The sequence below is a fragment of the Psammomys obesus genome, unplaced genomic scaffold (assembly GCF_907164565.1).
Source record: "Psammomys obesus unplaced genomic scaffold, mPsaObe1.curated_primary_1811, whole genome shotgun sequence".
Taxonomy (NCBI): Eukaryota; Metazoa; Chordata; class Mammalia; order Rodentia; family Muridae; genus Psammomys; species Psammomys obesus.
The window spans coordinates 14,605,610-14,617,986 of record NW_026596101.1 but is presented as its reverse complement, the minus strand read 5'-3'; positions in this window follow the sequence as shown (position 1 = coordinate 14,617,986).

The window sequence follows — 12,377 nt, the reverse complement described above, 5'->3', positions numbered from 1 at the left end:
TAAACTGACTCAAACACGATCATCAAGGACACCAATAAACACATCTGTGATATTTCTGAAATGATAACATAACTGTATAGCTGCAGGGCTTTAAAAATATCCTTTTATGAACATTTCTACTCTTAACTAAAGCTTATAATCAATTTCTATCTTAAATTAAATTTCTATTTTGGTCTGACAAATTTTCTTTCATTTTATGATGATTATAATCCTAAAATATTCATATAATAATTTAAAATGAATAACTTTTAAAAAAGGTAGGCCTACATCTATTAAAGGGATGATAAAACTGAGACTACTCCCAAAGCGGTTCATCATAGAATGTGCAATTCAAATTAAAAGAAATATTTCAACAAATGCTGTCTGCCACTCAGGATAAAGAATCCTACTGAACACTGCATATGACTTTAGATTTTTATGAAATAGCAAAACAAGTCTGAGCTCACATAGATCACTTTGGAAATGAAAGTGTCATTACATGCAGCAGTCCTGGACTCATGGCCCAAGAGAGGTCCATAATTTTAGAAGGGCCACCGTGCCTGAACAGGGAGCAATGTGTGGAAAGCAGATCCGGATGTACTTTCTAAGTACATCTGTAAGTACATTTCAACAAGTATTCAAGGTCTACTGTTCCAAGCAGCCTGACTGTCTCTACCTGCTCTTTCCCACTCTAGTTGCGTATAGAGAACATACCCATTCCTGAACACAACGTTCAAGTTGTTGCTTTAGGGAAAAACAACATGTGGGGGTGGGGGAATGGCATACTCCTTCAATCACAGCACTAGGGAGGCAGAGGCAGGCGGATCGCTGTAAACTTGAGGCCAGCCTGCTCTATAAAATGAGTTCCAAAGGGGATGGAGAGATGGCTCAGCGGTTAAGAGCACTATTTGCTCTTCCAGAAGTCCTGAGTTCAACTCCTGGCAATCATATGTAGATGGTTCACACAACCTATAATGTAATCCCCTATAATCTAATCATCTCTTCTGGCATGCAGGGCTACATGCAGATAGAGCACTCAAATACATAAAACACATAAATCTTTTTTAAAAATGAGTTCTAAGACAGTCAGAGCTAAAACAGAGAAACATTGCTTCACAAAACAAAAACACACACAAAAAAATGAGGAGAAAGTAGAGGAGGAAGAGGAAAAAAGAAAAGGAAAGGGGAAAAGGGAAAAAGAGAAGAGAAGAGAGAAAAAAATACCAAATGACATCTCCCTAATTTAAATACCACTTCCACTACAACAGGAGGGGAAGCCCTCAGCTGTGGTGGCAGAAAAGGTCAAGATCGTATACAGAGCTTAGGAGAAGCATGAAATAAGGGGGAGGGATTGTTTACATGTTCTAGGTGAGTTTTTAAAGGACAATTTCCAAACAAAGCAACTATCCATTCAGCTCTTGTAGAGTAATTAATTTCTATATCTGTACTGTTAATATATTGAAGGTATGTAACTAAATTTTATTCCAGTCTTAAGAATGAATTAGATACAGCAGTTCATGCCTTTAATTACAGTATTGTGGAAGCAGAGGCAGGAGGTGAGCTCTGGGATAACCAGGGCTACAAAGAGAAATCCTGTCTTTAAAAAAAAAAACTAGAGACAGGAGATACAGTGTGGTTGAGGGCAAACATGCTTGATTCAATCAATCTCTAGTATAAATGTTAGAATGTTAAAGAGATAGATAGATAGATAGATAGATAGATAGATAGATAGATAGATAGATAGATGATCAAGATGATAAATGAGTGAATGATAAACAGATGATAGGATAGATAGATGAGTGAATGATAGATAAATGATAGACAGGATATAGATAGATGAGTGAATGATAGATATATAGATAAAAGATTTATAGAAAAAATACAGTGAGTTCGTTGGTATTTGCAACCATAAGTCCTCTTTTACAACTGCTTAATTGTGCTGTTCAGTAAGGAAGCAACCAGAAACAATATAAGTAAACAGACGCAGCTCTTTTGCAATAAAACTTTATTGATAGAGGGCTGAAGAGATGGCTCAGAGCACTCTCTGCTCTTCCAGAGGTCCTGAGTTCAATTCCAAGCAACCACATGATGGCTCAGAACCATCAACAATGAGATCTGATGTCCTCTTCTGGCCTGCTGACTGAACACTGTATACATAATAAATAAATAAATAAATCTTTAAAAAAACTTTATTGATAGAAACAATTCATAGGGGGGGGGGGAGGTTTGGTCCAAGTGCACAATTTGTTCACTCCTGCCTTTTAGCTGTTTGAGTATTTTGCATACCCATTCACTCAAAACACACAAGATTTCCTTTAACATAATAAGAAACAGCTCTGGTTAGCATTTTTATGCAGGATCTCTTACTGCCAGGAATAAATTCCTAATGTTGAGAGGGAGTAGCCTCAATGTGACAAAGCTTCAGGGTATGACCGCTGTAGAGCGCAGTTTCCAGCAGACTCTGGAACCCAACAGCGGGGTTCTTTCACCTAGTCGCTTTCCCTGTGCTCCTAAGCCATATAAAGCACTGGCTAAAACAAAACTATAAGCCATATTTCCAACACAAAGAAGACTCAAAGCGGTTGATCTCAGTATTGCCTGTGCTGACTGAGTGAAAATGAGGCACCTTAAACCCTTAAAAAGACTTTAGATCAGTGTGGTAGTTTGAATAGGTATGGCCCCCACAGACTCATGTGTTTGAATGCTTGGCCCATAGGGACAGGCACTACTGTCCCTAGTACCCTTGTAGCTGTAGCCTTGTTGGAGTAGGTGTGGCCTTGATGGAGAAAGTGTGTCACTGTGGAGGCAGGCTTTGAGGTATTATATATGCTCATGCTACCCACAGTGTGACACAGTCTCCTTCTGCTACCTGTGGATCAAGATGGAGAACTCACAGCTCCCCAAGCACCATGTCTGCCTACACACTACCATGCTTCTCGTCATGATGATAATGGACTAAACCTCTGAAACCACCAGCCATCCCCAATTAAATGTTTTCCTTTATAAAAGTTGCCTTGGTCATGTTGTCTCTTCACAGCAATGAAACCCTGACTGAGACAATAAATAATATATATATATATATATATACTTTAAAATATCAGTGGAAACACAAGGTCTAACAATCCGGAATAATACCCCCTCAGACTTTCAAAGCCCGGCATGAAGGCTCTCTAAATTAGACCCAAACTGCTTTCCTTGATTTGGGGGGGGTGTGCTTTGCTAAGCAATGTCAAGGGTAAGAGCTAAATGCCCAGTGACTGGGCACACAGAGAAAACATAACCAGTATGCTCCCCTATTCTTCCCCGAGAATGAGTTGTTGCTACAACAAAGATTTGGCTTGCTTTTTTCTCATTTGTTGTTTTAGACAGCAAAACTACATAGCAGAGATAAAAATAACACAAGAATCCACATCCTGGCTAATGTTTTATTTTAACATTGATGTGTACAAGATGATTTGAGACATGAAACGAATAAATTCTTATGAGTCTGTTTTACCTAAACCATCAATCAAAGCTGGAACAGAGGCAAGTTAAAGATGATAGTCCAGCCTGACAAAGGGATATTCTGTAGTCATTAAGAATTAATCTGGAAGTGGAGACAGCTGTGACATGACATAAAACAAGCAAGACAGGAAAATTAACCTGCAGTAATCCTTACATGTATAAAGACACAATGCAAGGAATATCAGAAGAAATTAACAATGTTTGCCTTAGACAGAAGGGATTAGACAGCATTTTTTATTTACTGTTTTTAGTTTTCTAGATTTTTCCAAAGCAAAGAAATAACAGCTGTACAACTTTAAAAACTTGCCTGAGAAGATTCATTTATGAATGGCCTGGAACTGGCTTTGCAGCAGGCTTGGAAGTGCCTTGGGGACAGACACTTACTGTCACCTCTCCCACTCTCATGTGGAACAGTGTTAGTTCTCCTTAGGAATTCAGTGAGCCTTCCTTGAAGTAACTGGATAGACTTACTTTATTAATGTCCTCTTAATGAGAGTCCAAAAATAAATTCAATTCTTATACTTTGAGCCTTTAAGAGAAATTAAATCATCCTGTTTAGAGAATCAGATTGCTTGTGGATTAGACCATAAATAAACTGCTTAATGCAGAATTCTCCTTTCTCTTCTGTCCATTTTCCATGATGGCACACAGTAATTTGTCTGTTAATAACTTCAAACACTTCTGAGTCATTTAATCATTAAAAACAAAATACATCTTGATCATGAAGCTTGGCATTTCATAAATATTTAGCCCAAATAAACTGCCTGCTTTGAACTGGAAATAGCAGGCTACTGATTGATAAACACACTGTATGCAGAAGAAAGGAGACCCACACCCACGCCCCATGTTAGCTGAAAGGAGGTATTGGCCACTCACAGGATTTTTGTCAGCTCATCACCATCCATCAGTGGTTCCCCTGGGCTCTCAAAATAGAGCCCCAAAGCCTACCTGTGGCCCATAAGACCCAACGTGTTAATTTAAGGCTCTTGCAGACACCCCTAGCCTCTAGCTCAGCCTCACAGATCCCCTGGCAAGCAAAGCTTCTCACTGGAAGGAAGGGAGGGAGGGAAGAAGAGAGGGACCAGGAAAGGAAGAAAGGGCAGGTCAAGATTTTAAATTCTATTCTAAGAGCCACCTTGGTCAACATGTTAGTGAGGAAACAGCACGCTACTCCCCAGTGCTGGGGATTAAACCCATGCCCACGCTAAACAAGAATTTCATTATTGAACTAGATACATCTTATGAGGATTCTTTTCCTTCTTAATTTATTTACAATTTGAGATAGGGTCTCATTTAACTGCCAGGCTGGCCATGAATTCACTATGTATTCAAGTATCAAGCACCTGAAGAATGACACCCCAAGTTATCTTCTGGCCTCACACACACACATACACACACACACACACACACACAGTCAAAAACAAAGTACATTAATAAAGATTACTGTTCTTTCTGATCCCTGCAAAGTCGAGGATATTCAGTGACAAGTAAGCTATCGTTTTCTATAATGTATTTATTTTTATTTTATGCACATTGCTGTTTTACCTGCGGTATGTCTGTGTGAGGGTATCCCTGAAAATGAATGGAGCTACAGACAGTTGCGAGTTACCATGTAGGTACTGGGAAGGCCTCTGGAAGAGCAGTTTGTACGTACTCTTAACCACCGAGCCGTCTCTCCATCCCCCACACAAGTAGGCTATCAGAACAGAAATCCCAGACCCTTGTTTTAATCTACCGTAGGACCTGGCACCACAACCACACTGACCATTACAGGGCAATTAATTCCACTCTGCTTTCTTGTCAACCACACTGGAAAGCTACAGTGGCCACTTGCCCTGGTGTGTTATTTCTGGCAAATGAGATGGTGAACAAACACAGGTGCACCACTGCTGACGCTGACAGGAAGACAACGTTAAGTTCCCTGTTTCACAGAGACACCACAATCCATGGGACAATGGGTCAGCAGTGTCCATGGACACAGCAGTAACACGCCCACATCCTTTATTATTAGGGTGTCAAAACCTACGTGCTGCATGTTGTAGCAGCTGGCTTAGCACGTACTCATTAAAATAGAAAGAAACAATATCTCTAGCTTTGTTTCCATTTCTCTCTTTTGATCCCACAGGATTATAAGTCACTGTTCTATGTATCCTTTCAGGAAAAGCCTATGTCCTGTCTCCATTCATCACCTTGACAATTTTCAAGAACATTTTTCATTAGTTAGCCTCCCCACCCCAACACACACACACACACACACACACACACACACACACACACACTCTTAGTCTGTAGCCCTGTAGCTGGTCTGAACTGGAACTCATTATGTAGACCAAACTAGCCTTGAACTCAGAGAAGTCTACCTGTCTGTGCCTCCTGAGTTGGCTAGGCACTTTCTCAGTGCTTTCCATATCCTGACATTATGTTAGAAGTAGGATCTGAGCCGGGTGTGGTATAATCCAAACATTCGGGGAGGGGGAGGCAGAGGCAGGCATATCTCTGTGAGTTGGAGGCCAGCCTGGTCTACAAAGAGGGTCCAGGATAGCCAATGCTACACAGAGAAACCCTGACTCCAAAAATAAAACAAACAAACAAAAAAAGTGGGACCTGCTTGAACTTGAGACAAACGAGGTCTCTATGCTCCCAAATCCACATCTACCAGGAGGCGCTAGCAAAACCATATGGGAATGATTAACCCAGACTTGACCCCGGTACAGGTGAGAAAAAGCTTTGCAAGGGACTAACCCACAAAGCATCAAAGACAAGTAGGAGCTCGGTGGGTGGACGGGGCTGTGTGAAGGGCAGTAGAGCATGCATGGAACTGTGCACTGGCACTGCCAAGGAAAGGGGCACATGGAAACACAAACATTGGTCTTAAGCTTCTCTCTATAGTGATTTTAAAAATATAACTGGGGGGGGGGGTGGGAGGACACTGTCAGAGCTCGAAATCAGAAAGAACGACAGTAGAACGCTGTCCACAGGGTGCTGTACTCACGAGCTCACCGCAGCCAAGGTGGCCTCCACAAGACCTGCACAAGATTAAACCAGTCAACGCTCTAGTTTAGAGGGGGAAAGGGTCCACTGAGGAGCTAGCTACAGATGGGTGATACATTTGGGGGAAGGTGAGTCAGTTTTCTAAAGGATGTGGTCCCCAATAAGTGAACTATGCTCCAGCGGACGGACCCATACCCAGATGTATATGGTCAGCACAAATTGTACTCTATGGGTTGCTAATTTTTTTTTTTTTTTTTTAAGAACATGAGTTTGGGAGGTGGTCTAGATCTGGGAGGAGCTAGGAGTGATGATGACAAAAATATATGATATGAAATCTCAAAATATTAATAAAAGTATTTAAGATACTTATAACAAATTATATATAACTGGGGAGTGTCAGGACTTTTAAGCCCCAAACACGGTCAAATTCAGTGAGAAAGAGAGGAAGTCAAGGCACGCTGTTACATGCACCAAAGTTTGCAGTGGGATGGTGCCCCTTCTCAGCACTAACAGGGAGAAGGCTGTTAGTCACACCAAAGCATCTCTCCTAAATCACTGGGGGAAGGGGATGCTAGCAGAAGGATCACGATCATGGGAGTTTCGCTTCCTGTACCACAGCATTTGTCCTTCTTAAGGATCCACTTGCTTCCTTTAGACAAACCATCATTACCTTGGAAACAAAACAAAGGAAAATTTGTATTCCTTCATTCCACAAAGCCACAGGAAGAAGGGCTAGAGCCCTAGGTCCTCCTATACCTGAAGCCCCTCTTTACAGCCTCACTCTTCTCAAAAGTACTAGAATTTGGGGAGCTCTCAATGGTCTCAGCATTGAATTTCATCCAGTTCACCATCTCTGTCCCCTCAGCATCACATGGTAGGTGACATAGTTGGCTAGGCCCCAACTGCAGGTTCTGATTCACTAAGCCTGCCAGGAGGCCAGAAGGTTTAGATTTCTAAATCCCAGTGATACTAATGTTGGTTCAGGCTCCAGGCTCTGAGGACATCCTCCCGGGGAGGAGTGCTCCATCCCTTATCAGAGTATCATGGTGCCTCACCACACTGATGACAGGGGCTCCTGCTTCAGTCAGAACCAGCAGGTAGGGAAGTTTCCGGGCCTCCTCTTCCCACTCAGGATGCCAGGGCCTTGTCTCTGTCCCTAGGAGGCTTCCAGAAACTGTAAAGCACTCCCCAAGCAGCAGTTGTTTCTGGCACCTGACGTGGAAGTCTCTGGTACCAACAGTCATCTGTAAGTTTGAAGGTGAAGCCTAGTCCTCGGCCATGGTACACAGGACCCTAATGATCGCCTGCTCTCTCATTCCTCCATTCCCATTCCCAGTTCAGCCACATGGAGTTTTCTGCTCCTCCACAATGGAGGCTTGACCTTCCTCTTGCCCTCTGCAGAAAAGCACTTCTCTACTTCCTCTGAGTTAACGGAGACGATTCTAAGTCTGCTGAGATGCTATCAAGTCAATTTTTCCCTGAGAGGCCTTCTTCGATCAGACTGAGGGGTGTCGCCAAGACGTTTCTTACGCTGCCCACATTGTTTGCGAATTGCCACAACACAGAACACCTTGGTTCTTCCCCTCACTCGTCTTTCTGTCTCCTTCTATTGGAGGGCTGCTGTGCACCCTGGCCCTGCCAGGAACAGAACCATGACTGGCACCCAGCGGATACTGCATGGACAGGCAACTGCAGAATTGGTGCATTACTAAGCCAGTTACTCAAATCTATAACAAATGACGAGCTCCAGAGTGATTTGCAATGTCAGGCGACCAGGAAAATACTACAGAAAGTCAAGTGGGTTGAGAACTAGACTGACCCCTCCTTTGCTCATCTCAGTAGCAACCCCGAGACCCACTTTGGCCTCTGCAAGCCATCTCCCATGATCTCTGCGAGTTGGTACCCTTAACCTTCAACTTCTTCACAACCTTGCCCATTCATGGTGCCAGTTGCAAGATGAAAAGCCAGTACTAGGGCTCTTTACAAGCTGAGCCTCTCCCCGTTGGATGGCTCTGAAAAACAACTTGTAAGTATTCTGTGCTCAGCATAGTTTGTAATTTTGTCACAGGTGTTTGACTAAGAAGGGGACAAAGCCTTTTCAGACAGTGTGCATGTATTGTATCACTATCCATATCCAATATCACACCGACAAGCTGACAGAGAACCTTGTCTCTCTGAGCCATGGAAGCCAGGAGAGTTCACATGGGGTCCTTTTTGCTAAGGGTATCTTACATGCTCCAAAATGTTCACACCTTAAGAAAACATTCAAGTGGGATTTTAACACAGCCTGTCATGAAAGCTGACACCAAGAACACAGTGAAGAGGAAATCAGATGATATGAGTTGTACCTGGCAGTTCAACAGAACACAGGCTAAATACTCTTGCTTTGTAACGCAGCCAAGGCACTGGTTAGAAGTTCAAATGAGGAAGGCGGTGTGAATGAATATTCAAAGGATACCCTATCAAATAGCTTCCCGATACCCGAAGTAGAAGTCAGGAAGATGTGCTGCGACTCACACAGGCGGGGGGGGGGGGGGGGGGGGGGGGAGGGGTCTGGAGTTGGAAACTGATGCAATTCTTGTGTGGCCTTGGAAGAAGAGTCATAGATCTCCTTTGAAACACATCAGATGGGTGGGAGAGCAAAACCAGGGATCTCAATGGTTCCTTACCATGCTCCCACTTCCAAAATCCATGGTTATCTCCGGACATACCTCTCAGGTGGGCAGCCACAAAGGAAGAAGAGATCCTTTCCCATTTCATCATCCAATAAGCTCTCGCCATGCAGCCATCCCTCGGCAGGGAGCGAAGGGCTGGGGAACTACACTCCTCCGGCTCCCTGTATCTGTTCAAGTAAAGTTCTGTTTCCATCTACTGCAGGAGGGTGAGTTGATGTAGTAATTACCTGTTACTCTTGACAAGTAAGGTAATTAATGTAGCAAAATACCACCGCAATGTGTGTAAATTTAGACCACCATAATTAAAGCACCCGTCTGTTCAACAAACTGTTCAATTAAGAAAAAAATATTGACGGTGTGCTTTTTTTTTTTTTTTCTTAAATTAGAAAACGTATGGAATGAATGACTCTCCCTTGGTTGACATCCCATCCCAGAATACCTTCTCAGCAGGAAGCACACAAGGAGGACTCACCTCCACTAGTATAAAGAATAACCTTAGAACACAAACGACTGTGGCAAGAGTGGCTGCTGTAAAGACCGTGTTTAGAACTCCATTCTGTAAAATTCTAGTCAGAAAGAGAAATGGGGGGTGGAGGGGTCATCTGAACCCCGTAACCGCTACTACTGTGCAGCTACTACTGTGCAGTTCTCCGTGTAACAGGGCCACCCTCCAGTACCAGAACATGAAATCTTACCATTATTGTCTCCTGGCCACTTTTAGAGAGCCTGGCACTAAATAGACTGCAGGCAAATAAAACAGCTGGAAAGGCCCTGGGGACTCTTTGAAGGGTTAGGCCCCTTCACACTGGAGAAGACGTTAGCTTGTGCTAGCCTGCCTTAGACCATCTGCAGCTACACCAAGCGGTAAATGACCAACGAAAATCAAACCAGAGCCATGCTAAGACCAAGAAAAGAGAAAGAAGAAGCCACTGGTAAATAGCTCTAAAAGGCTAATGCTATTGAATTCAATTCAGACAGATGAAATAAATACTGAAAGACTAGAAGGGCCAAAGTAAGAAGAATGGAAAGAGGGAAGGGGAAGGAGGGAGGAACTAAAAAGAGAAGGAAGGGAATGAAGGAGAGAAGGAGAAAGATGAAAGAACAGGGTTGAGATATGGCCCTGAGGAGAAGGCCCTTGCAAAGTTAACCATGAAGAAGACCCATCCCCAGCACCATGGAAAGCCAGAGGTGGTTAGCACTCATCTGATTCCCAGCATTCCTAAGGTGTGATGGAAGGTACAAACAAGGGAACCCGCAGCAGCTGGATAGCCAGCAAGCTCATCATACACTGCAGCAAACAACAGACGATGCTGCAAACAAGGTAGAAGGAAATGACCAAAAGACATCCAACATATTCCTTCTTACCGTCACAGGTACATACGCCATGGCATGAATGCACCTGCACCTACTCATGAACATGCACACACAAACACACATACACAGAGAGACAAGTAAGTGTGAATAAGAAAAGAGAGGGAAGGGGAGGGAAGCTCAGAGAACGGTGTGACGTGAGAAGGAAATAGTTTGTGATGCTGGTGTATATGCACCACCTTCTGTTATGCTATGTAGTGCTCTGGGAGACATAAGTAAAAAAACGGTTCCTTCAAATCAGCTCTCAGTTGATTAATACTAAGCTACGTCCTAACTGTTCCCTGAGGACTTGGAAAGATCCCCAAGTAAAGAATACAGAGTACAAAGGCACAGCCCAAGGTGAACACGTAAGGAAATCTCTTTTCCAAGCACAACATTCCAGCTTCACACTCAGAGACCAGATCAACGCCATGGACAGAGAAATAAAATAAAAGCACCCCTCCCCTGATAGGCACGTGTAGGCACATAACGACAGGGAGAAGTGGACAGGGTGAACGCAGAGCAGATGGGTACACCATGGCATCCTTGGAAGGCTAACTTTGAAAATGATAATTTAGAAGTTAGCATTTCAAAGGAGGCCAAATATCCATGATAGGGTCACAAAATCAAGAAACATGATTTGGGGACATGATACAAATTCGCAGGAGGGGATACCATTATTTTTTAAATTCTTCCTATGCTCAAGAACCAACCACGAAAGTTAAAATAATACTCCCTGCTCATCTCTCCGGTGAGATTCTGTGTTGTGTATTTCAAGGATTACCCCAGATAATGTGGCAGACTGAATGAAAAATGCCCCCCACAGGCTCATGTGTTTAAACACTGAGTCCTCAGCTGGTGGCACTGCTACAGGAAAGCTACGGGCTTTAGACGTTAGTCTTCCTGGAGGAAGCATGCCACCGGAGGGGCAAACTTTGAAGGCTTACAGCCCCGTCTTCCTTCCTCTCTGCTTCTTGTGTGAGAGTGAAACATGATATGCCAGCTTCCTGTTGCCGGTGCCATGCCCCTATTCCTCACTTTTGGTCATGGCATCTACTGCAACAATGACACAGGTGGCATTGAACCACCGTTCAATCATCTCGCAAGAGTGCCACCGCTTATGCCTAACAGAATGGCTGGCTTAATCTCATCTTACAAGTCAGCTAAGGCCTGGGAGCAGTTAGATGTATGGGGTGACTTCCCTGAAGCTATAGTACCGAGACAAGTCATTCTCCTTGGAACAGGATAACTATATCTCTTATCCTCAATCAATCAATATACAGAGGTTACCTCAGTCGTATATTTGCCTGACAACTTAGCGTTTATAGTTTTGGGTCAGGCTTTGGAATTCTGACTGTAAAATAACCAGGCAAACTGGTGAATGTTCCAAAGCAATGGTAATGCAAATTGCTAAAGAATCACCCAAATTAGAAAGAAACAAACAACAACAACAAAAAAGAAAAAAATCAAAGATCTGATTTCACACACTCTTCCTGTGGTTGATGCTGAGGATTGAACCCGGGGCCTCGTGAATGCTAGGCAGGCACTCAACCATCAAACTGTATCTCCAGCCCTAAATATGTGATTTGGAATCTTGGTTTAATCACTTCACAGAAAGACCAAATTAGGAACCTGTGACCCCAGGAAGCCCAGGGGGCTGAAATGGCTGGTTATGCATAGGGTTTGCTTCATTACAACACCAGATTCCAGGGAAAAGCATCACCATCTCCAACGCCCAACGCCACACACACCAGATCTCAATTTAACTCTCTTTGAGCCCTCCATGGTATCATAACACACTCCGCTTTTCCATCTCACCGAATCAGAAGACCAGGGAACTGGAGCTCGAGTGTCACGTACGGGGTCACGTACATTTTC